This window comes from Castor canadensis, chromosome 2, assembly GCF_047511655.1.
Source record: "Castor canadensis chromosome 2, mCasCan1.hap1v2, whole genome shotgun sequence".
In the NCBI taxonomy this organism is placed as follows: Eukaryota; Metazoa; Chordata; class Mammalia; order Rodentia; family Castoridae; genus Castor; species Castor canadensis.
The window spans coordinates 8,857,436-8,881,301 of NC_133387.1; the positions used below are offsets into that span (position 1 = coordinate 8,857,436).

The 23,866-nt window shown below is 37.3% G+C and overlaps 1 protein-coding gene and 1 long non-coding RNA gene across 2 annotated transcripts in view; one reads left to right on the top strand and one right to left on the bottom strand.

The window, feature by feature from the left end:
• Cntnap2 (contactin associated protein 2) overlaps nucleotides 1–23,866 on the bottom strand; it is a 1,948,854-nt gene that overhangs the window by 544,414 nt on the left and 1,380,574 nt on the right. The gene's annotated exons all lie outside the window — the stretch shown is intronic.
• LOC141418913 (uncharacterized) lies at nucleotides 3,059–23,020 on the top strand. The gene is made up of 3 exons (XR_012443571.1): nucleotides 3,059–3,299; nucleotides 6,208–6,349; nucleotides 22,792–23,020. It is a non-coding gene; the product is annotated as an uncharacterized lncRNA (long non-coding RNA).

The window sequence follows — 23,866 nt, forward strand, 5'->3', positions numbered from 1 at the left end:
TATATCCAACTCAATATTTTCAAATACAAAATCACAGTTTTCCCTTACAAAATGGTCTTCTTATAGCACTTTTCCTCTCATTTATGTAAGTGAAAATCATTCCTTATGATCCTCTTACCTTTACCACACCCAGTTATAATATCCTGTCCATTTCATCTCCCAAATAGCTACTGAAGGTGTTGGATTCTATCAATAACAGCCATCACCACAGAAGCACAGTCCAGCTGTCATCTCTCAGCTGGGATTCTCAACGGTGTGCCAATCACTCAAACCTGGCTTTAATCAGTTTTCAACATTGCAGTCAGTGTAATCTCTAAATACAAATCCTATCTGCCACATTTCTACTGGAAAGACTTCACTGGTTTTCCATTCTCTTAAAAAACCTTTCATGTAAATCTTTTATCTCTCCACTCTACTCACCCTAGTTTTTTATACCTGAAAGGCTCAAATTTTTATTTATTTATTTTTGGCTTCTTGAATGTGTATATTTCCTTAAGTCTCTGATCTTCTGTACTTGCTCTTCCCTTTTCCTGAAATGTCTGCTTCCCTCTTTACAAAGTTAATGCCTATGTAGACTTCAGTCTCAGCGTAGCATCATCACTCAGAATGGGCTTTACTGTCTGGTCCCCACTTAGCAGTTCCATGAGCGTAAATCCCCCTATCACCAACCCCTGGCTTATTTTGTATCACTGTTCAATCACTGGTTTAAATTTAGTGATATGATTATTTGACAGCTCTCTCTCCTCTAGACTGTAAACTCTATAGGATGGGGACATAGTGTATTTCAGGTCTTGATATTATCTTTAGTACTCAGAACAATAATTAACACTGAAGTGTTCAATAAATATCTACTTTATCCAGTGTAAATATATGAATAACATTTCTATTAATTCAAAATATAATGTTCAAATTCCAGTTCTTTGAGTATAGAATAAATGATTGCATAAACGTAGTCATGGTATTAAGTCACGTACTTTATAAAAATGTCAAAGGTCATCTTCCCATAATATGCTTGGAAAGTTCAACCATAAACCATTTTTTAAGTGTATAGAGAGATATAATCCCCTTTGTACTATTTTTATTAGCATACATTGCTAGTAAAAAGGGGTTTCATACAGTGTACTTTGAACAAGTTCACACCTTTACTATATTCCCTTAACTTCCCTCCCTCTTTCCCATCCTTTGTTTCAAAGTGTTTGGAAGGTTTCATTATGTTTTATCTATCTATCTATCTACACACACATATGCCATCTTTATGGCTTATGCTTTTCTTTTTGTTAGTTTTTTTTAAAAATAAATAAACACTGCTGTAGGCAGTAGTTATATTTTGAAATTCTAATCCCCACTACTCCAGGAAATGTTATTATTTGGAAATAGGATCATTGCAGGTATAATTAGTAAATATGAATTCATTTAATCTAATATAACTGTGTCCTTATTAGAAGAAAAATTCAGATGAAAAAATGGAGAGGAACACAAAGAAAATGCCATGTCAACATGAAAGCAAAACTCAGGGTGGTGTGTCTACACCACACCAGAAAATGTCAGAAAGAAATGCCAGACTGCCAACAGACAGTCAGAAGGTAAGTGTGGAACAGGATTTTCCCTCATGACCTCAGGACTGTTTTAGTCCATTTAGGTCGATATAACAAAATGCCATAAACTGAGTGGATTATGAACAACAGAAGTTTATTTCTTATTCTGGATGCTGGGAAGTCCAAGACATAGACTTGGTGGGTTTGATGTCAAGTGAGGGCCTACTTCTTGGTTCGCAATGGTTGCCTTATCACTGTGTCCTCTCATGGCAGAAGGGGACTAGCTTGCTCTCTGGGATCTCCATTATAAGAGCACTAATGCCATTCATGAGGGCTTCACAAGGGCTTCACCATTCCAACCTGCCGAATCCCCTTTTTAAAGGCTTCACCTCCAAGATCATCACATCGGAGGTTCGGGGTTCAGCATGTGAATTTTGGGGGAATGGAAACCTTCAGTCTATAGCACAGAACTAACTCTGTGGAATTTGGATTTCAGCTTTCTAGCTTTCAGAATGGTGATGTCATGAATTTCTGTTGTTCAAAGCTACCTAGTCTGTGGTACTTTGTTTTGCCAACTTTTGCAAGCTAGTGGTAAGCACCAGCAAGGATATTGAACTCAATTTTTTCATTTGGAGGGAACCAAACAGCTGAGAGGTTAAGGTCATTAGATGCCACACGGAAAATCTTTTACACTTCTTTGGAAGAAATTCTTAAATTAATAACAAAAAATATGTCTGTAAATTCACAAATGACAATCAAATCAAATCTAAACAGAAGCAACTGAACTTTCAGAAAAACCTGTACTTTTAAGGAAAAGCAGTTAAAACATAATTTCACAATTCCCAACTTGCCAAGAGAAATGGACATAATTTAGACTTTGGTATTAATGTCTAACATTATGCATTATTTTCTTGATTACACCCTAAGGGTTTGTTTATGTGCAAACCAAGTTCTTTCTTTTGACAAATGCTTGCTTCGTGTCTGTATTTGGCAAATCCTAGAGTGGCTGCTAATATATTCAGCACAGTATGTGTTTTGAATATTCAGAGATAAAGAAGATGTTGCTTCTAATTATATGGTCCTCTAGCTCCCAACCTGCTTAAAAATGTAATATGGAAATAGTTTAAATTTCAGTGTTCACGTCCAACATTGTATATATTTTTTCTTCTTTTCTTCCTTCTTTCCCCTTCCTCCCTCCCTCCCTCCTTCCCTTATTTTCTCTTTCTCTCCCTCTCTTCCTCCCTCATTTTTTCCTGTCATTTTGTGGTGCTGGGGATTGACCTGAGGGCCTGGTGTATGCTAGGCAGTTCTCTGCCACTGAGCTACATCCCAACCCCTACATATTTTCTTGGTTACATCTTAAGGTGAAAACCAGACATGTTAGCACACATAAAATTACTATAAAGTTGTTTGTAGATGCCTGAGAAGACAGAGTAGGGAGAGACAAAAATGTGTGGGTGAGATGGCAATAATTGAAAGAGGAAATGATATAATCAGACTACTGTGGTTTGAATGTTTGTATCCCCCACACCCAAATCAGGCTTTGAAACCTAATCCCGAAGCACTAGTATTAAGTGTTGCTATCTCGAGGAGATGATTGGATCATGAAGCTCTCTTATAAAAGATATGCCTTGGGGGACCTTGCTCACTGCTTTCACCATGTGAGGATGAAGCAAGAAGGTGACATCTATGAAATAGAGTGAGCCCTAGCCAGACACTAAAGCTGCTAGTGCCTTGATCTTGGAATTCACAGCTACCAAAATTGTGAGTAACACATTTCTATTTCTAAGTGACCCACAAAGTATCCAGTTAAGATATTTTGTTATAGCACTCTAAATAGAGTAAGACAGAGCAAAACATAAGCAGAGTGCTTTGCCTCAAAATATGTTTTCCAAATTTGGGATGAGAGATTTGTGTTTTGCTTTTGCATCTTCTTGATCTTGCAAAAATATTTGAACCTAGAAAAGACATTAGAATTTACTGATCCAAATTTTAAATATATTTTGTTCATCTTAAATTCACTTCCTCAGTGAGATCGGTGTCCAGACTCTTCCAACTGGGTGTTTGATATCACTGGTATAAAGTCATCATTTGGTCTCAGAGAGGACAGGTCATAGTCATCCAAACTCAAATGGAAGATTCTGTCAGATACACACAAAGCTGCATCACCTGTTAAGCTTCTAAGGATGCTGAATCCCTTGTGACTTAGACTCAGTTCTGGTCTCAGAGGGATTCTTTCTTTTAGTAGCTCTGTCCTTTAAAACCATTCATTAAGGATCCCATTGGAGATGCTGGGATTCAGGATTCTCTTCAGGGCTAGCCTGGGAACTGTGTAGACAAACAGTCATTGTCTCCAAAGAGTTGCTTTCCTTGGCAAACCACACTAGCACTATTTGGACTTTTGTCACAGTCACTGCTGGGAGCTGGAAGTCCAATCTCTATTTTTCAAGGGTGAACAATCTGAGCCCAGAAGAGTTAGGTGATTTTCTTTCTTGTCATTTGTACAAACCAAGGTGAAAAAATCTTTTATGGAACCTGGGAAATTATAGATGCTTAATAAATGGCATTCTCTCTTTCTATTCTGACTCAGTCACTCTTGTACACAGAGGGGAGAGAGAGAGAGGGAGAAGAGAGAGAGAGAGAGAGAGAGAGAGAGAGAGAGAGAGAGAGAGAGAGAGAGAGAATGAACTGAACACATCTTGGGAATCATATCCCCAAACCATATAATTTAGCAGACTCTGCTTTCTCTACATCTTTCTCCACTTAGACTTAGAAACTTTGTTTGCTGGGAGAGAAGTAGGGCAGAGCATCAAACGGGCATTGGCAATGAGCTTGTACCGGTGCTCTGTAAGACAACTTGAGGCAAATTCAAATTGAATCACTTGCTTGCTGACAGCAGCAACAAGAGTATTTTCATGCATCTTATTTTTTGGTCCTGGATACCTTTTCAATAATTTAAACTGAAGCCAGCAATTACTCTTAAGGACCAGCAGATTGTAAACTTTATTCCCAGAGTAAATTATATTTGGATTTTTCAGTGGCTAGATGTAAATTTGTATAGGTATAAATATTGACTTCAGAAACATTCTTGCAGTATAAAACTTTTTTTCTAAGTATGATAATGTTTGAATCATTCCCATTGCCTTTTTCAAGTATGCATGTATAAATTAATTAATTGTACACAGTGAAGCAACTGCTGCTGGTTCTACTAGGATGTCTTGCAAATGATTTCTGTCTTCATTTCTGAGCAGTGAGGACCAATATCAAGTCAGGAAAGGCAATTTTGCAGACTGACAATTTGCACCTTCAGAAATGTCTGTGTTTCTCTGTGCTGGTCATTCAGAGCAGCCTCAAAATTAGCTGTCTATATTCTGCCTTATCCTCTAGCACTTTCGTTTACAAATATTTGATGATAAATAATTGTACATGCCAAAAGATCCCTTGAAGATCATTCACAGGAGTCATACAAGGTATATGGAAATATGATTTGGAGGCATAAGGAATTAGAAAAAAATAACTACAATTCCAATCCCTCACCCTGGCTCCACACTCTGCATTGTGATGTTATATGCACCTGTTGCAAGGGAATGGTTTCTGCTTTCAAGGAGGCCTCAATTGTCTCAGAAGTAAAGTGTGATGCTTTTCAGTTCACTGTTTAAAATTCCTAAATAAGGAAACTAGTTGAAGAAAGTAGACTTCTGGTGAACCCTGGTGATTTGGAGGAAATAGGAAGTTTTAAGGCTGTCTCAAAGATTTGTTTTTCAAGACATAGTATTCTGTTGAGACATTTGCTACTCTTTGAGATGTTATAAACTTGTTCTCCACGAAGCAGATCAACTTCCCTTCACTCTGATATTCTCAAAGAATGTGGTAGAAATTTAAACTTGGGTCTTGAGGTCAGAAGGTATGGCTTGGAAAAGACTTGAAAAAATGAAGTGACATGACATAAACTGTGAACTATCAGAAAAAACTTATGGAACCCCTTTACTCATGTAAACATATATGATCAACATGGCAAAGGCTATTGATCTAAAGCATGTGACACTCACATAATACTATTTTTACCAAAACCTCATGTTGACTTAGAAGCACTTTCCCTCTCACCCCCTTCAATCCTAATTAGATGTTCATAAACACTGAGTGAACAGGCCCAGGAAGTTGTGCTCAGCATCCAAGACCAGCTGCAGTGGGATGTGTAATGGGTCTGGAAAATTATAGTGGCTTTCTTTCACCGAATTTTTTATTCACTATTACTTGGAGGATGCACCTTCTTCTAAATGGTTAGATTATTTACAAGAAAAATGGTTCCATGCTAATTCTATAAGAAAAAAATAATAATTTGTGCACTTCTATGAGCCTTTTAAAAAATATTTGAGAATCTCTTCTGTTTTGATTTTAAAATGTAGTGCAACCCATAAATATATGAAGTTCTCAAATTTAATTGAACACCTGACAATAATATGTCCATAAAGCAAACTAAAAAAGCTTGGGTGGTATATCTTTAAGTCTTTGTGTTGATTGTGTATAATTGGAATCTGTAAATGATTCCTTCTCTCCACACAGAGTACTAAGAGGTAGGTGACTGATCTAGTCCTGTGGAGAATTCTTTCTGTGTGTTACAAAAGGAAAAGATATAGTGGCTAATTTGAATACTATTTTTTTTTCCTTTTAGGAACATTTGCAATCAAAGCTTAGTTCTCTCATCAGGAGTCCAGGGCATCTCTGGGTCACCATGGCCTCACTCAAACTATCTCCAACCTGTCAGTAAGGAGCCTAATCTTACCACTGCTGTTCCCCAGATTGGAGTTTTACAGGTAAAATCCCCATTTGTTCAGCCTGGCATAAACATCAAATACTTGTTCCAGAATATAAACTTTGTGAAACCATTTTACATGTTTCTTGGTTTTAATTTCGGTATTCACAGTCCTCCTTTGAGTGTCAAAAGTATGTGAAGAATATAGCATGATGACAACAAACTGTATTTCAGTATTTATACTCAACAAATTATCTTCTCTTTATTTAAAATTATGACTACCATATTAGAAAACTGTTAGACAGCCACTGTTTCTGTTCAGAAAGCATTGGATAAAGGAATTAAAATAATCTGTTTTCAGTGTCACCATAATCAAAGGACTATCACATAGTCAAAAATGAAATAATTGAGTTTGGATATAGAACGGGGACTTTATGCTGAAGCAGGACTCAGGTCAAAGCATTCCTGAACTTCCTATTACCTTCAAACTTCTTTAAAAATAGCCAATCTCATCAAACAAGCAAAAAGGTTTCTGAAAGAGTAAACTGGAACAGAGGAAGAATAAACCCTAGGGATTAAGGTAGGAAGAACGTGTGTATAAATAAGCTCCATGATAGAGATGGGATTAGCATCCACAAATATTTGAAATATATATATCAGAATGAAGATGTGCTATTTAAAACACTGTGATGCACTTAGAGAAAATTGTAGGAAGTAAAATAAATGCCAATGTGCACTGATAGTTGTGAGAAAAAGACTGGTTATTTACCTATGGTTATATGAGATGGGCCTAAAATTCCAACCACCATTTAAAGTAAAAAAGCACAAAAAAAAATGCTTATAATGTGAACATTTACTGTGAGGGAAAACATTAGGCCACTATTAATCTTTAATGCCTTGGTATGGGTTAGAGCATCAGTTTTATTCCCGTCACTTTGACCTTGAGAAAAGTAGAATTGACACAAGTGAGATAGAGAGGATGAGCAGCAGAGCCCAGTGCGCGAGCTGCTGTCCCCTAGTGGGAAGGCCCAGGCGGGAGACTTGAAGCTGGTCCAGGAGGCAAAAGCTGCTGCTTTGCTGAGGACCATTCACTAGGGATGCCATTTGTGTGTGTGTGTCGGGGGGGGGGGGGGAAGGGGCTAGAGACTTTGCAGTGACAAACCTTCAAAAATTTGCCATTCTGAATTATTCTTTAAACCGCTATCTTTTGTTTTCCATGTAAAGGACACGGTAGCCTTATTTTTCCTCTTCTTTAGAACTTAAATTCCATTTTCGGAAATAATATGCTGTCCTCAAAGAGATTTATGTGTTCCGAATGTGACGAGGTTTAGACTTGCCGAATGTAAAGTTTTCTTTTCTCCTTCTCCGTAAGTTCCAACAGCATCGAAACAAATCTGCCTTTGGGTTTAACATGCTATCTTCTCACATATACCTACAAGTTAAGCATGAATACTTACAGACAGCACAGAACTACTCTTAACCCAAGAAACTTAAAATGTGAAGGAATCAAATAAAAATGCAGAAAATGCCCTGTCTGATTTTTAAGGCTAATGTACTTATTCAAGTGTGACCTTTCAAAAGAGAAAAAGAATAGAAAGTATTTCAAAAATAAAGGGAAATATTATAAGAATCAAGAGGAAGAGAAAACAGATAAAAGGATTAGAAGTAAAAGATCATTAGAAAAGACTCAATGAAGAAGGAAATAAGAAGGAAGAAGTATGGTTAAAAACTGGGTAAGATCAAGGAAGAGGTGGTTTTAAAAAAATCTCACTGCTTAGTTGATGATATTAAAAGGGAAAGGTGACAATTATGAATAAGTAAGTTCTACCCAAACCTAGACTCAAAGTTTTGCAAACTTTTAGGTATCTTATCTCATTATCTCTTGAATTTAAGGAAGCCATATTTATTTCCATAATCAGTAATTTGAAATATCATCCTTGAAGGTATTTCTCCAAATGGTTTTCTTTCCCCTTTTATGTGGCATTCTTCAGTGTCTCAGCAGCCAATTAAAAATCAAGGGTTTCAAAAACTGTAGCTGTCTTTCTTGGTGAGTTAAGGCATCAGTTCACATACTCTCAAGGGAGTCACCAAGAATCTAATTTCCCTTGGTGCAGAGTTCCTTCTGGGAAAACCGATCATACTGAAAAAAACTGTAGAGACTTTTGGAGTTTCTTTTCCTTTCCCCTCTCCATTCAGTCTAGTCACCCAAGCCCTTTCTGCTTTTCCTTCTTTTTTACAAGGCAAGGAGAGAACCATCCATTTGCATATAACTGTGGCATACTCATTAAAAAAATGATCCAGTTTTCTGTGTTTATAGATGGGCAGAATCTTTATGGTGGAATGCCTGTTTTAGATCAATGGCGTTAAATCACTTCCCCAAAAGGATGCTGCATATTCTGTGGTGTTTGGTTGGACATTTCCAGTGAATTTCTACACATTTTAACATCTTTTCTAGGGTAAACTTCCAGAGATAACAACTGTAATTGTTCTTACGTTGAATCAAAAAATTTCTTCCCTGCAGTTTTGATGCACAGAGATTGATTTCATACATGGAAAAATACAAAATAAACCTATTCTTTCATCTTTATTTTAGCCCTTCAAAATTCTGAAAACAGCCTCCTGTTCCCATAAGGCTTCATTTCCCTAATTCCTTTTACCTTTTCCCCATCCCTTCAATGTTACCCTGCATGCTAGTCAATAACAACTTAAATATAGGATCCAGGAGTAGGTTAATGTAGGGCACCAGGTGTATGTTCTAACACTGCCAAGTCTAGAGGGACTGAGATCTTTTTGATTTGGATACTTTTCCTCCATTGATTCAGCCTAGGCTCCTAATAGCTTTTTGAGCAGCAGTGTCATGCTATTATATCAGTGCCTTTCAAACATGTCCAGGAAGCAGGCCTCTGGAAAGTCGTGGGACTCTTTGGAATACAATAAAATTCTGAGTAGCATGGATGCCATCTTTTGAGCCAGGATCAATTGGCACTAGCAGAAATACGCCTATATTTAATGTATATGTCCTTCTACAACTCCAAAGGACAGAATTATTTTTAGAGAATTATGGTTCAGTTTTTCCAGTAATCTTACTTTTTTTTCCTTTCTGATCTTTTTATAGGAGTAAGAAAAACTTATTGTCAAAAGCACATATGATTGTAGGAAAAAAATCGTTTAAATACTCCTCTAACATATTGCAAAATGATTATTAACTTTATTGGCAAAACTCCTTGTGTATAGCTTTTTGAAGAAGAAAGTTCCATGGGAGCATGGTTTGAAAACTCTTGACTTACACTGATCACCTATTATGCAGGGGATATACAAGTTAGCAGAGTAAGTGGAGAAAGTACTGAATTGCAACCTGGGCATTGAGTTTAAGTCTGCTCTCTATCGACTTTATGACCTTTGGTAAGTCACTTAACTTCTCCAGCTTCAGTTCCCTTCTCTTTTAAGTAAGGACCTTAGGTTAGATAATTTTTAAATTACATTTCTATCTTAGTCTACCTCACATGCCATAACAAAATAGTCAGGAGTTTCTTTAACAAAATAAATTTACCATTTGTAGTTCTGGAAGCTGAGAAGTTAGATCAAGGTGCTGGCTGATTTGCTTCCTGGAGAGGATTCTCTTTCTGGGATGCACATGGCCACCTTCTGGCTGTGTCTTCACATGGCAGAGAGTGAGTGGGCTCTTTGGCATTTTTAAAAGGGCACTAACCCCATCCATCCTACCCGGTCATAGGTTTTAGAAAATCATTAATAAACAGAATATCCATTTCCTCAAGGGGCTCATACTCCATTGGAGAAGCAGACAATGCCTAAGACTAAACTATATACTAAGCTGCAACCTGGAGCTTAGTATGGATCGTATGGAGGGATCAGACCAAAATGAAGTGGAAATAGTTAGGAGGCATTCAGTATGTGGAGAGGGATGGGGTAAAAGGCTGCTGCCATAGAGCTTGGACCTCTGAGATAGTAATGAAGGTGCTGGGGGGCTGTCCAATTATTCTCAAAGTTTGAAGATTGAGACAGTAGGATTTGTCATTGTTTTGGTCTCTATATTTCTGCCTATGCCTAGAAAATTTATATTCAACTCCAAATATGTTTTCTGATGAATTGGTCATAACTCACTATCTCTAGCTGTCAGTATCTGTAATGAACATGCTTTCTATCCTTACCTAAGGGCTCCCATGGAACCTCAGATGTGCTTTTGTCAGGAATGGACTTCTGCATCAGCACTTGTTACTTCCATGTTTAAAAGACTGACCATGGTAGCTCATGCCTCTAATCCCAGCTACTCAGGAGGCATAGGTAGGAGGATGTCCATCTGAGGCTGGCCATAGGCAAAAGTATGAGACCTTATCTGAAAAACAACCAAAACAAAAAAGGGCTGGGGACATGGCTCAATTGGCAAAGTGCCTACCTAGCAAGTCTGAGGTCCTGAGTCAAACCCCAACACCTCCAAAAAAACCCCTAAAAAACAATACCCAAAGCTGGCCATTCAGCTGCTTACTCATTGAAAAAGCTGCAAAAAGCTGCCATGTGCACTAGGTCTTGTATTAGGCTTCCCAAAGAAATTATGGAAATCTTGTAAGGCTTGGGAATAATCTGCAAGTGGTGGAATGTATTCTGTAATTAAAACATTTTAGGGGAATTTTTGGTTGAACGTGGGACCCCAGGTCAAAGGGGATATGGACATGAACCTGGGAGTGACTGCATCAAGTGTGGAAGCTCTGACTCACGTGCTAAGGATCAGCTTTATTTCATGGACAGAGTGAGAGCCATTGAACGTTCCCATTTGTGGAATGGCTTGGCTGCCATGGTACATAGGAGATGTCCCCAGAAACAGTGCAAGGGACAGTCTGAAAAGTAGAGGCTGGCTAGGGTACTGTCATTTCTGTTCACCGAAAAGGTAGGTGACAGGTGAAGAGAGAAGCGGATGGTATAAGATTTGTCAGAAAGTAATGGCAGCAGAATTGTTTGCTGCATCAAGTATGAGAAAGTGGATTAAGGTGGAGTTAGAGCAGAAGCCTGAACGGCAGCTGAGCACCTCTAGGAACTGAGAAAGAGAAGCCAGAAGGCAGAAAAGAGAAACCCACCCCTTTTTGGTTTGGCTTGGTTTAAGGAAAAACCTTGTCTAGTTTGGGACTTCCAGGTCAGAGTCCCATGTTATTAAATCCCAGTACTAATCAAGAAGTCATATTTCTCTTCTGATTCCAAAATTTCAAGATCACGAGTACTTTCCTATATTGTTGGTAGCAATAAAAGTGCTACATTATATTTAACAGCATAAAGCTACGTATACAATATGACCTACTTATCTCAATCCTAAGAATTTATCTTAAACCTAAAAAGAGAGTTTACCTAAAAATCAACAAATATATCCCTGTAGTTTTTAAATTTCATCCAAGAAGTCTGTACTGAAAATTTTTTGTCAATCAAAAAAGTGAATCGATGATGAGGGGCTGTAGATTAATTAGATTACAATCTAAATAACTGTAATTACCTAATTAGAAATATGTAGGATTGCATTTCAACATGGAAAACCATTGTGCTATAATTTTCAGAGAACACAGAAAAGCAAGATAAGTCTAAATCTAAAGTATGCTACTGCTTAGGCTTGAACAGCAGACATTAAAAAAGATTTTAGGAGCAGAGGAAAAGGGCTAAGGTGGCATTTGACCTGGAGTTTATGCCAGAAAGTTTGAAGTTCTTCTAAAATATCTAGAAAGATAGAAAGAAAAACTGAAAATGAACGACAGCATTGGGAAGGAGAAATAGCACCCTATGTAATGTGAGAACGTGGACAAAATTTCTGCTATGTGCTCTGTCCTGTGGTCTTCCTGTGGGATGCCCACCAGAAACAAAGTGAAGTCCCGGGCTTAACAGAGCAGAAAGGCGCTCTGTTCTTTTAACCCTGACCTCCCTACCACAGAAATGTCATCCCAAATCAACCACAGAGGCGCGCTCAGCCCCCAGCTGGATGAGAGTCTTTGTTAGAGTTATCTATTGCTAATATATTTAATTCTGTGGTTTTTCTTTTAACCTTATTTATGACATCTTTTCATGCACAGAGGTTCTTAAGCTCTTTTCTTTATAATTTGTGCTTTTTTGTGTGTAAGAATATGTTCTAACCTGAGGTTGTTAAGGGTTATTAGGCATTTTTCTTACATTATCCTCTGAAGGCATTGTCGTGCTGCTTTCTACTTTAGTTCTGTGATTGCTTTTTGTATATGATGTGATGTAGTATTCCAGCTTCTGTTTTCACATAATCCCAGAATAATCTATATAAGCAGCATTTTTACTATACTTACTCTCACAGCATTCAAACATCCAGTCTTCCAGTCCATGGAAATGCTGTCTCTCCATTTACTTCGATCTTCTTTTATTGGTCAATAGTTTTACACTTTTTTATCTAATGCATTAGATTATGCAAACTTACTTGGAGTTTATACTATCATAAAGAAATTAAAAAACATTAAATATCATTCTCAATCTGTGATAGCAAATCAAAGAATATTGAAAATATAGAAAGCTACAACGCAACAATACAAATTGTTCTGTGCCTTATCACTTTGTATCTACATTTAAATTCTACAATGACACTTTCAGTTCCTTTGAAATCCTTGTTTATCTTATCCATTTCCATTTCATCATGTCAGGAAGTAGAGGGGGAACTTTGGTGCTGTGTTGCATTTTTGCAATAAGAACTATTAGGCAGAGATGATAGGGACCACTTTTAGTAGCAATTGCAGATTGAACATTGCGATAGACCAATTGTGATCCCTCTGTGACCCAAGCACATAATTGAGGTAGCAAGAGTGTTCATCTTGATGTTGTAGAGCTACTTTAGATGGGCATGAATCAGGAATTGAGCTAGGAATTGAGGTGGAGCTCAATGAGTATTTGACTCATGCCTCCAAAGAACAGGTGTATATAGTTCCTTTACCTTTACACACAAGCTGAGAGCAAATAAATATGTAAAGACACTCCCTTTATGAAAGAAAAACAAACACAAAAACTAATGCAGGCTTAAAATATTAAGAATTAGCATTTCCTGAATGTACACCAAGTTGTTTACATGTACCAGCTCATCCAATCTCAACAACTCTACAAATTAATTATGATCATTATCTTCAAATTGCTACTGAGGAGACTGGGGCACAGAGATGCTTTAAGTGATGGGGGCAAGGTCGCACAGGGCGGAAATGGCAGAGCTGAAATTCAAACCAGACAGCTGGACCTAGCACAAGCTCTGAACCTAATGTTCTCATTCTTCTCTGCTCAAAGCAAGACATGCTACAGAACACAGGAAAGAGAACTTCAACCTGAGGGAGATGTGGAGGAACAGGAGGGTAGGAGGAAAAGCCTCTGGGAAACAATCAGAGTGTCAAAAAGCAAGAAAGGGCACAGGATAGGATGGAAAACAGCAAGAGGGGCAGGGGAAAGCAGGAAAGAAATGGGGATTTCAGAGAAATGAAAAATGTCATTACAGAATTAAAATGCACATTTGAGGGAACTTTTTTTTTTTCATTTTTCTTTTATTATTCATATGTGCATACAAGGATTGGTTCATTTCTCCCCCCTGCCCCCACCCCCCCAATACCCAGCAGAAACTATTTTGCCCTTATTTCTAATTTTGTTGTAGAGAGAGTATAAGCAATAATAGGAAGGAACAAGGGTTTTTGCTGGTTGAGATAAGGATAGCTATACAGGGAGTTGACTCACATTGATTTCCTGTGCGTGGGTGTTACCTTCTAGGTTAATTCTTTTTGATCTAACCTTTTCTCTAGATCCTGGTCCCCTTTTCCTATTGGCCTCAGTTGCTTTAAGGTATCTGCTTTAGTTTCTCTGCGTTAAGGGCAAGAAATGCTAGCTAGTTTTTTGGTGTCTTACCTATCCTCACCCCTCCCTTGTGTGCTCTCGCTTTTATCATGTGCTCATAGTCCAATCCCCTTGTTGTGTTTGCCCTTGATCTAATGTCCACATATCAGGGAGAACATACGATTTTTGGTCTTTTGAGCCAGGCTAACCTCACTCAGAATGATGTTCTCCAATTCCATCCATTTACCAGCGAATGATAACATTTCGTTCTTCTTCATGGCTGCATAAAATTCCATTGTGTATAGAAACCACATTTTCTTAATCCATTCGTCAGTGCTGGGGCATCTTGGCTGTTTCCATAACTTGGCTATTGTGAATAGTGCCGCAATAAACATGGGTGTGCAGGTGCCTCTGGAGTAACAGTCTTTTGGGTATATCCCCAAGAGTGGTATTGCTGGATCAAATGGTAGATCGATGTCCAGCTTTTTAAGTAGCCTCCAGATTTTTTTCCAGAGTGGTTGTACTAGTCTACATTCCCACCAACAGTGTAAGAGGGTTCCTTTTTCCCCGCATCCTTGCCAACACCTGTTGTTGGTGGTATTGCTGATGATGGCTATTCTAACAGGGGTGAGGTGGAATCTTAGCATGGTTTTAATTTGCATTTCCTTTATTGCTAGAGATGGTGAGCATTTTTTCATGTGTTTTCTGGCCATTTGAATTTCTTCTTTTGAGAAAGTTCTGTTTAGTTCACGTGCCCATTTCTTTATTGGTTCATTAGTTTTGGGAGAATTTAGTTTTTTAAGTTCCCTGTATATTCTGGTTATCAGTCCTTTGTCTGATGTATAGTTGGCAAATATTTTCTCCCACTCTGTGGGTGTTCTCTTCAGTTTAGAGACCATTTCTTTTGATGAACAGAAGCTTTTTAGCTTTATGAGGTCCCATTTATCTATGCTATCTCTTAGTTGCTGTGCTGCTGGGGTTTCATTGAGAAAGTTCTTACCTATACCTACTAACTCCAGAGTATTTCCTACTCTTTCCTGTATCAACTTAAGAGTTTGGGGTCTGATATTAAGATCCTTGATCCATTTTGAGTAAATATTGGTATAGGGTGATATACATGGATCTAGTTTCAGTTTTTTGCAGACTGCTAACCAGTTTTCCCAGCAGTTTTTCTTGAAGAGGCTGCTATGTCTCCATCGTATATTTTTAGCTCCTTTGTCAAAGATAAGTTGCTTATAGTTGTGTGGCTTCATATCTGGATCTTCTATTCTGTTCCACTGGTCTTCATGTCTGTTTTTGTGCCAGTACCATGCTGTTTTTATTATTATTGCTTTGTAATATAGTTTGAAGTCAGGTATTGTGATAACTCCTGCATTGTTCTTTTGACTGAGTATTGCCTTGGCTATTCGTGGCCTCTTGTGTTTCCATATAAATTTAACAGTAGATTTTTCAATCTCTTTAATGAATGTCATTGGAATTTTGATGGGAATTGCATTAAATATGTAGATTACTTTGGGGAGTATTGACATTTTTACTATGATGATTCTACCAATCCATGAGCATGGGAGATCTCTCCACTTTCTATAGTCTTCCTCAATCTCTTTCTTCAGAAGTTTATAGTTTTCCTTGTAGAGGTCTTTCACATCTTTTGTTAGGTTTACACCTAGGTATTTGATTTTTTTTGAGGCTATTGTAAATGGAATTGTTTTCATATATTCTTTTTCAGTTTGTTCATTATTAGTGTATAGAAATGCTAATGATTTTTCTATGTTGATTTTATATCCTGCTACCTTGCTATAGCTATTGATGATGTCTAGAAGCTTCTGAGTAGAGTTTTTTGGGTCTTTAAGGTATAGGATCATGTCGTCTGGAAATAGGGATATTTTGACAGTTTCTTTACATATTTGTATTCTTTCATTTCTTCTTCTTGCCTAATTGCTCTGGCTAGGAATTCCAGTACTATGTTGAATAGGAGTGGAGATAGTGGGCATCCTTGTCTGGTTCCTGATTTTAGAGGGAATGGTTTTAATTTTTCTCCATTAAGTATAATGCTGGCTGTAGGTTTGTCATATATAGCTTTTATAATGTTGAGGAACTTTCCTTCTATTCCTAGTTTTCTTAGAGCTTTTATCATGAAATGATGTTGGATCTTATCAAAGGCTTTTTCTGCATCTATTGAGATGATCAAGTGGTTTTTGTCTTTGCTTCTGTTAATGTGGTTGATTACGTTTATTGATTTTCATATGTTGAACCACCCCTGCATCCCTGGGATGAAGCCTACTTGGTCGTGGTGAATAATCTTTTTGATGTGTTGCTGAATTCAGTTTGCCATTATTTTATTGAGGATTTTTGCATCAATGTTCATTAAGGAGATTGGCCTATAGTTCTCCTTTTTGGAGGTGTCTTTGCCTGGTTGTGGGATAAGTGTAATACTGGCTTCATAAAATGTGTTTGGCAGTTTTCCTTCCCTTTCTATTTCATGGAACAGTTTAAGGAGGGTTGGTATCAGTTCTTCTTTAAAGGTCTGATAGAATTCAGCACAGAATCCATCAGGTCCTGGACTTTTCTTTTTTGGGGAGACTCTTGATTGCTGCTTCAATTTCATTTTGTGTTATAGATCTATTCAGCTGATTAATTTCCTCTTGGTTCAGTTTTGGATGATCATATGTATCTAGAAATCTGTCCATTTCTTTAAGATTTTCGAATTTATTTGAATATAGGTTCTCAAAGTAGTCTCTGATGATTTCCTGGACTTCCATGGTGTTTGTTGTTATCTCCCCTTTTGCATTCCTGATTCTACTAATTTGGGTTTTTTCTCTCCTCATTTTAGTCAGGTTTGCCAGGGGTCTATCGATCTTGTTTATTTTTTCAAAGAACCAACTTTTTGTTTCATTAATTCTTTGTATGGTTTTTTTGGTTTCTATTTCATTGATTTCAGCTCTTATTTTTATTATTTCTCTCCTTCTATTTGTTTTGGGATTTGCTTGTTCTTGTTTTTCTAGGAGTTTGAGATGTATCATTAGGTCATTGATTTGGGATCTTTCAGTCTTTTTAATATATGCACTCATGGCTATAAACTTTCCTCTCAGGACTGCCTTAGCTGTGTCCCATAGGTTCCGGTAGGTTGTGTTTTCATTTTCATTGACTTCCAGGAACTTTTTAATTTCCTCTTTTATTGCATCGATGATCCACTCTTCATTAAGTAATGAGTTATTTAGTTTCCAGCTGTTTGCATGTTTTTTGTCTTTACTTTTGTTGTTGAGTTCTACTTTTACTGCATTGTGGTCAGATATTATGCACGGTATTATTTCTATTTTCTTATATTTGCTGAGGCTTGCTTTGTGCCCTAGGATATGATCTATTTTGGAGAAGGTTCCATGGGCTGCTGAGAAGAATGTATATTGTGTAGAGGTTGGATGAAATGTTCTGTAGACATCTACTAGGTCCGCTTGATCTATTGCATATTTTAGATCTTGGATTTCTTTATTGAGTTTTTGTTTGGATGACCTATCTATTGATGATAATGGAGTGTTAAAGTCTCCCACAACCACTGTGTTGGCATTTATATATGCTTTTAGGTCTTTCAGGGTATGTTTGATGAAATTGGGTGCGTTGACATGGGGTGCGTACAGATTGATGATTATTATTTCCTTTTGGTCTATTTCCCCTTTTATTAGTATGGAATGTCCTTCTTTATCTCGTTTGATCAATGTAGGTTTGAAGTCTACTTTGTCAGAGATAAGTATTGCTACTCCTGCTTGTTTTCGGGGGCCATTGGCTTGGGTAAGTCTTCTTCCAGCCTTTCATCCTAAGCATATGCTTATTTCTGTTGGTGAGATGAGTCTCCTGTAAGCAACAAATTGTTGGATCTTCTTTTTTAATCCATTTTGTCAAACGGTGTCTTTTGATGGGTGAATTAAGTCCATTAACATTAAGTGTTAGTACTGATAGGTATGTGGTGATTCCTGCCATTTAGTTGTCTTAGTTATTTGAAGGTTTGATTGTGTGTACCTAACTTGATGTTACTCTCTACTGTCTTGCTTTTTCTTATCCTGTGGTTTGGTGCTGCCTGCCTTTTCATGGTTAAGTTGGGTGTGCAGGATCCCTTGCAGAATCTTTTGTAATGGTGGCTTTGTGGTCACATATTGTTTTAGTTTCTGCTTATCATGGAAGACTTTTATTGCTCCATCTATTTTGAATGATAGCTTTGCTGGGTAGAGTATCCTGGGGTTGAAGTTATTTTCATTCAGTGCCTGGAAGATTTGAGGGAACTTTTTATTACAGAACTTGAAGTTTATATTTTTGCTTTATGACTTTATATTTTCAATTTTTGTAACATGCATAACTATTATAATAATAAAACTTTAAAGTGTTAAATTTTTTCCATACCCTTTCTGCTTCCCTAATATATTCTAAGGGAGTAAGTCAAAGATTATTTATATGGATCTAAGCAATTTATTCCTAAAAATGGAAGATGGAAAAATTCCAACCTCCCAAAATAGAAGACTGTTTAAATACATTGTGGTCTGTTTATATGCCAAACTATTTTATTTATATCAAAACATACATTTTTCAAAAAACATTTATTGGCACAAGGAAGTTATTACCATGTTAAGTGAAAATGAGGGATGAAACATATAATCTCCTTAGTGTTATTGTACTATGTTATAGTGTGTGTGTGTGTGTGTGTGAGAGAGAGAGAGAGAGAGAGAGAGAGAGAGAGAGAGAGAGAGAGAGAGAGACAGGGAGAGAATGCATATTGGATGTGCATACTAGTAAAAGGCTACCTTGAACTACACAAGTTTTTTCCACATTTCTAGTTTTTTCACACACATAGTATACGTGCAAATCTTTAAAAATAATTTGAAAAGGGTAACGGATGATTATGAAGATTTATAATCACGTCTTTTTAAATTCAGACTACTCCTTCATAAGCTGTTCATGTAATGATACATAGCTTACAGACGTTTTCCTTTCATTCTCATGCTCCCTACATTTTCACATCTATATGTGAGCTGCAGGAATTGGCTTTGAATCATTTTTTCTAGTTAATTCTTCTTGAAACAATAGGGCACTGCCTATGCCTTTGTTTTTCTTTCCCGGTGGCAGCCGTTTCCATCAGCAGTGCTGAGGCTCCTAGTGTGATCTGTTCCTTTCTGTCCAAGTCCTCCATGCCAGTGCAAAGTCTGCTTCATCAGTGTGGCTCATTGCCTACTGAAGCCATTTCTTATCATCCTGAGGGCTCTAGGTTGTGCTCAGGGGTCCAGGACTATGATGACTTTATCCCATTTGGGGCCCAGCTTTTATTCCCTAAAACACTCTGCTTTGTTTTTCAAAGTCACAACATTTGATGAGAAGTAAAGATAAATATTCTAGTTCAGTTTCCCAACACTTCCATTTTTTGTGACACTCCAGGCTGTTAAATATCAAATCAGTCATCAACTGCTTGTTTTAGCCTATTCCAAGATGGTCTTAAATTAATCAACTGTAAATAAATGCCATTTTACAGACAATGGGGGAATAAAAATAAATAAATACTTTAATGACAACAGCTCAGAAATCATAGAAAATAAGAAGTATTTTTCTATTTTTTCCATTTGTCTGTCACTCAGCCAGTTTTTGTGTTTTAAACCCTATGACACACCTAGAACTAAAAGAGTGTTTAAAGAGTTTTCATATAAGATATGAATAGATGACTATTAAAAAGTTTGGCTCTGCATGGTGCATTTTAATGAAGTTTTTTCAACCTTATAATTTCTCCCAATTTACTAATTTCCATCTCAGGATCTTATTTCTTCATTGCAATCTAGCAGAACCTATACTCATAGCCTCTGGAAGGAATTTTTGTTACCGCTTAGGGGAGACTGTCTAAAACGAAAGCATAAAAAGACAAATTGAGGAAAAAAACTACCACTGGATTTCCTGGGCTAGATGACTGATATAGGAGAAAGAACAAGATACAAAATTGGGGGAAATAAATCTATGAAACTTGATGCACATTTGCATGCATTAAATTTTCTGTTCCTTTGGGATTTTATATAGCAGAGTGACTCTAATAAGCAGAGACATAGTGCAAATTACTGTAAGCAAAGAGAACCTGTTAGCTCAAATACAAGAAAACTCCAGGATTTGGAGTAAGAATAGCACTGATCAGAGGTACAGAATGATCCAGAAGCTCAAATGATGTCAAGAAATTAGTCTCAATTTCTCTATACCTCTCTGTTCCTCCTCCCTCGTTCTCTTTTCCTCTCTTCTACTCCTATCCTCTGACTATGGGCCCTGATTATAGAAACTCAGTGTAATTATAAATAGCACCTCCTTTCTTAATGTATCCTGGTTTAGATGGTAAGTCGAATGTAAATTCTGGGCATTTGCCTGTGAAGCTGACCTCCAGATTGGAGTGTTATGACTCTTGAGCGTTATCAAGTAAGTCCTTTTCTGGGGTACGTTTGTTGACTAACTGGAGAGCCATGTTTTCAGAACAAATACTTCCTATATTTTAAGTGCTTCTCATGAGAGTTTCTCAAAACAACGCAAATTTCTCTCTGCTTTGGAGAAGGCCCTCTCAGCATAATTGAGCCTTTCTTTGTTTATTTGTGTTGTCTGTGCTGCTTTTCAGATTAAACTACAAATGACTTTGGGCATAGGCTCCAAGCTTCCCTCTTTTTAATTACCTCAGATGAGTTTCTGTTGATTCATTTTTCTCCTTTTGTCTAAGGTGATGAATGAATGTTATTTCAGTGCCTTGTATCTGAGGAACTACAATAAAAACAAATTTACACAAAGTAACTTTCAGAGTTAAGGGTTAGAAGCATGTCACTAATGTGCTAATTTTTACTTTTGAATGAATCACATTTAATATTAAAAATACTAAATGCATCATTATATAGGATAACTTGAGGAACATTTTATAAACATCTGCTTCACTGACACTTTTATTATTCAATGAGTAAGAAGTGGTTTCACTGGCTATATAAAACAATTACACAGTGAGTGGGTTTTTAAGAATTAACTCTGTAGGCTACAATCATTATTCAAGTAATATAAATTGGCACCACTTTAAAAGGACTTTTGTGGTCAATTCTGTCTCCTTCTGGACACCAGAAAACCACTGATTTCCTATCACTATAGATTAGGTTTACCTATCCTGGAATTTCACAGAAATTTAGCTAAGTGTCCACTGTTTTGAGTTTGGGTTCTCTCCTTCATGATGTCAGAGGCTCATCCATGTCGTTATGTGCATGGGTGGTTTGTCCCTCCCTCCTTTTTTGGCTGAGTAGCATTCCATTATATGGAGATATTATAATTTGTTTATCCTTTTGCCTGTTGGTTTGGATTGAAGTTTTGAATTTTTTATAATTTGGGGATATTTTTAATTAAGCAAGTTATTATGTGGATATGTGACTTTATCTCCCTAGGGTGAAAACCTGAGAGTTGAAGCCATGGATCATATGTTCATTGCATACATTAAAAGGAATCACGAACTCCTTGCCAAAGTGTCAGAAACATTTTACATTACAAACGGCAATATGCTGAAGGTCCAGTCGCTCCTAATCCTTGCCGATGCTTGCTGCTGTCCATTTGTATATCTTAATGTTAAACATTCTTAGATGCATAGTGTTAGGTGACTGTGATTCTAGAAAGCATTGCTCTGCTGATTAATTATGTTCAGGGTGTTTTCCCATGGCTTTCCTTAATTTTTTACTTTTAAACTCCTTATAGTGGGTTTCCTAATTATATGTCAATAGTTCAAAGTTCTGACATTATTTTATGACAGACATAAAAATGCAAAAGCAGCAGATAACATTTTCTTGCCCAATGGTTAATTGCCATGCTCACTTATTTTCATTCATTCATTCATTATTCATTCTTTGTGTGATTATTGAATATCTTCTATGTTGGCACTGTGCAAATGGAAGCAGTTCAGAGCAAATATAGCTTGGATTATTTTCTTAATGAGCTCACTTGTACTTTGCAAGCTCTAGATAAACGAATGACACTTTTATTAAGGATGATAAAATTTCATAGTTGCCAAATTTTATGAAGACTCACAGCATATACACATAAATAACAGTATGCTAGTCAGAGGTATGACATGAAATAAATATGCATTTTTAGAAATCCATTCTTGCTCTATTGAAACTGGACTATTTAGATCACCAGTGTACAAAGGACAGACTCTGTAAGCAAAATTAAATTCAACTAGGTTCAGTGGCATAATGCTTATTAGAAATAAATTATCAGAAAAAGCCAGAGAATATAGTCTTATGTTTATACATATTATTCATAAGTCGTTATAAGTTGTGATTTATTTTGAGCAACCAAAGCCATATGGTTTTGTACACTACATTTGCTCTAACTAAACCTTTGGCTTTTAAGTAAGGACCAAGCAGAGGAGAGGTAACCTCTGTTTCTAAAAATTAAGAATTAGTCATACAACCCACCATCTAGGCATTCTGATTTACCTATACTCTCTGTTCAGCAGATTCCAGAGTTTTAGTTGCCAGAATCTACACTGTGCTTAACCTTTTTCAGTGAGTTTTAATGCCATATTACAAAGATATACCAGTGTTAGATTGAGCCATCAACATTTCCAGCACTCAACCTTTTGAATTTATGTATGTTTTTAATGTCTATTTTAATGTTAAAACGACTTTCTGACTTTGGAGCCCTTTTGTCTTTCACTAGGAAATAGGAGGGAGACATATCTGAGAATCCTGGTGATGATGGCAAAGAGAAAACCCACAGCAAGCCATGGCTCTGCTTTGTTGGAGGTTTGGGAACAAGCGAAACTGGGAGACACAGTTTTGAAAGCTAAAGTGTAAGTGAAGGTCAGAGAAAAAAGGCTGGATCCCAGAACTGTGACGTTAGGGTGCAACTGGGAGCTACCCTACCTCCATCTGTCCACCAAGACTGGTTCAGCTCAGAAAACAGAATGTTCTGGAACTTGTCAGTAGATGAGTTGCATGACTCCAGGCAGACAGTTCTGGCTCGCTCCCTGTGGTCTGTTTGGAGGCTTGTGCTGACAGCCCTATAACCAAGAATGATCTCCTGGTTTGAGATTGTTGAGGACCTCCCTACTGATTTCCATAGTGGCTGCACTAATTTGCATTCCCACCCATGTGTAAAAGGGTTCATCTTTCCCATATCCTCTCCAACATTTGTTGCTGTTTGTTTTCTTAATGATTATACTCTCCTGACTGGGGTGGGATGGAATCTCAGTGTAGTTTTGATTTGCATTTCCTTTATGGATGTTGAACATTTCTTTATGTATTTACTGCCTATTTTTATATCTTTGGAGAACTGTCCTGAAGTGGGATTAGCTCCCCACAGCCACTCTGTGTTGGGTTCTGAGACTGGAGAGTGAAGCATTCAGTTGTCTCAAAGCAGTCATGCCTCAGGGAACTACTGAAGCAAGAAGGGCTTGGCTTGTCCTTTCAGTAAATGCCTTTCTGACCTTCTTTCCAGTCTGTAGAACTTGCCACGTGTGATAAGTCTTTAGAGAAACACAAAGCTAACCTTACAAGTGACTGACACCTTTAATGGCTCTGCCTCCCCAGAGAAGAGAACTGCTCTGTCTTGAATCTTACAGCTGCTGCTCTAGTTCCCCACTGGCAGGATGCATGTTGCTATGATGCTCTTCTAATCCCCACTGCCACTTTAGTCTCAGAAAAGAGAAGAGACGTGAGCACAATACCTGATTCACCTCTCCTCATTCCTCCCAACACTGCAGCTTCCACTCTCAAATAGCTTGTATTTCATA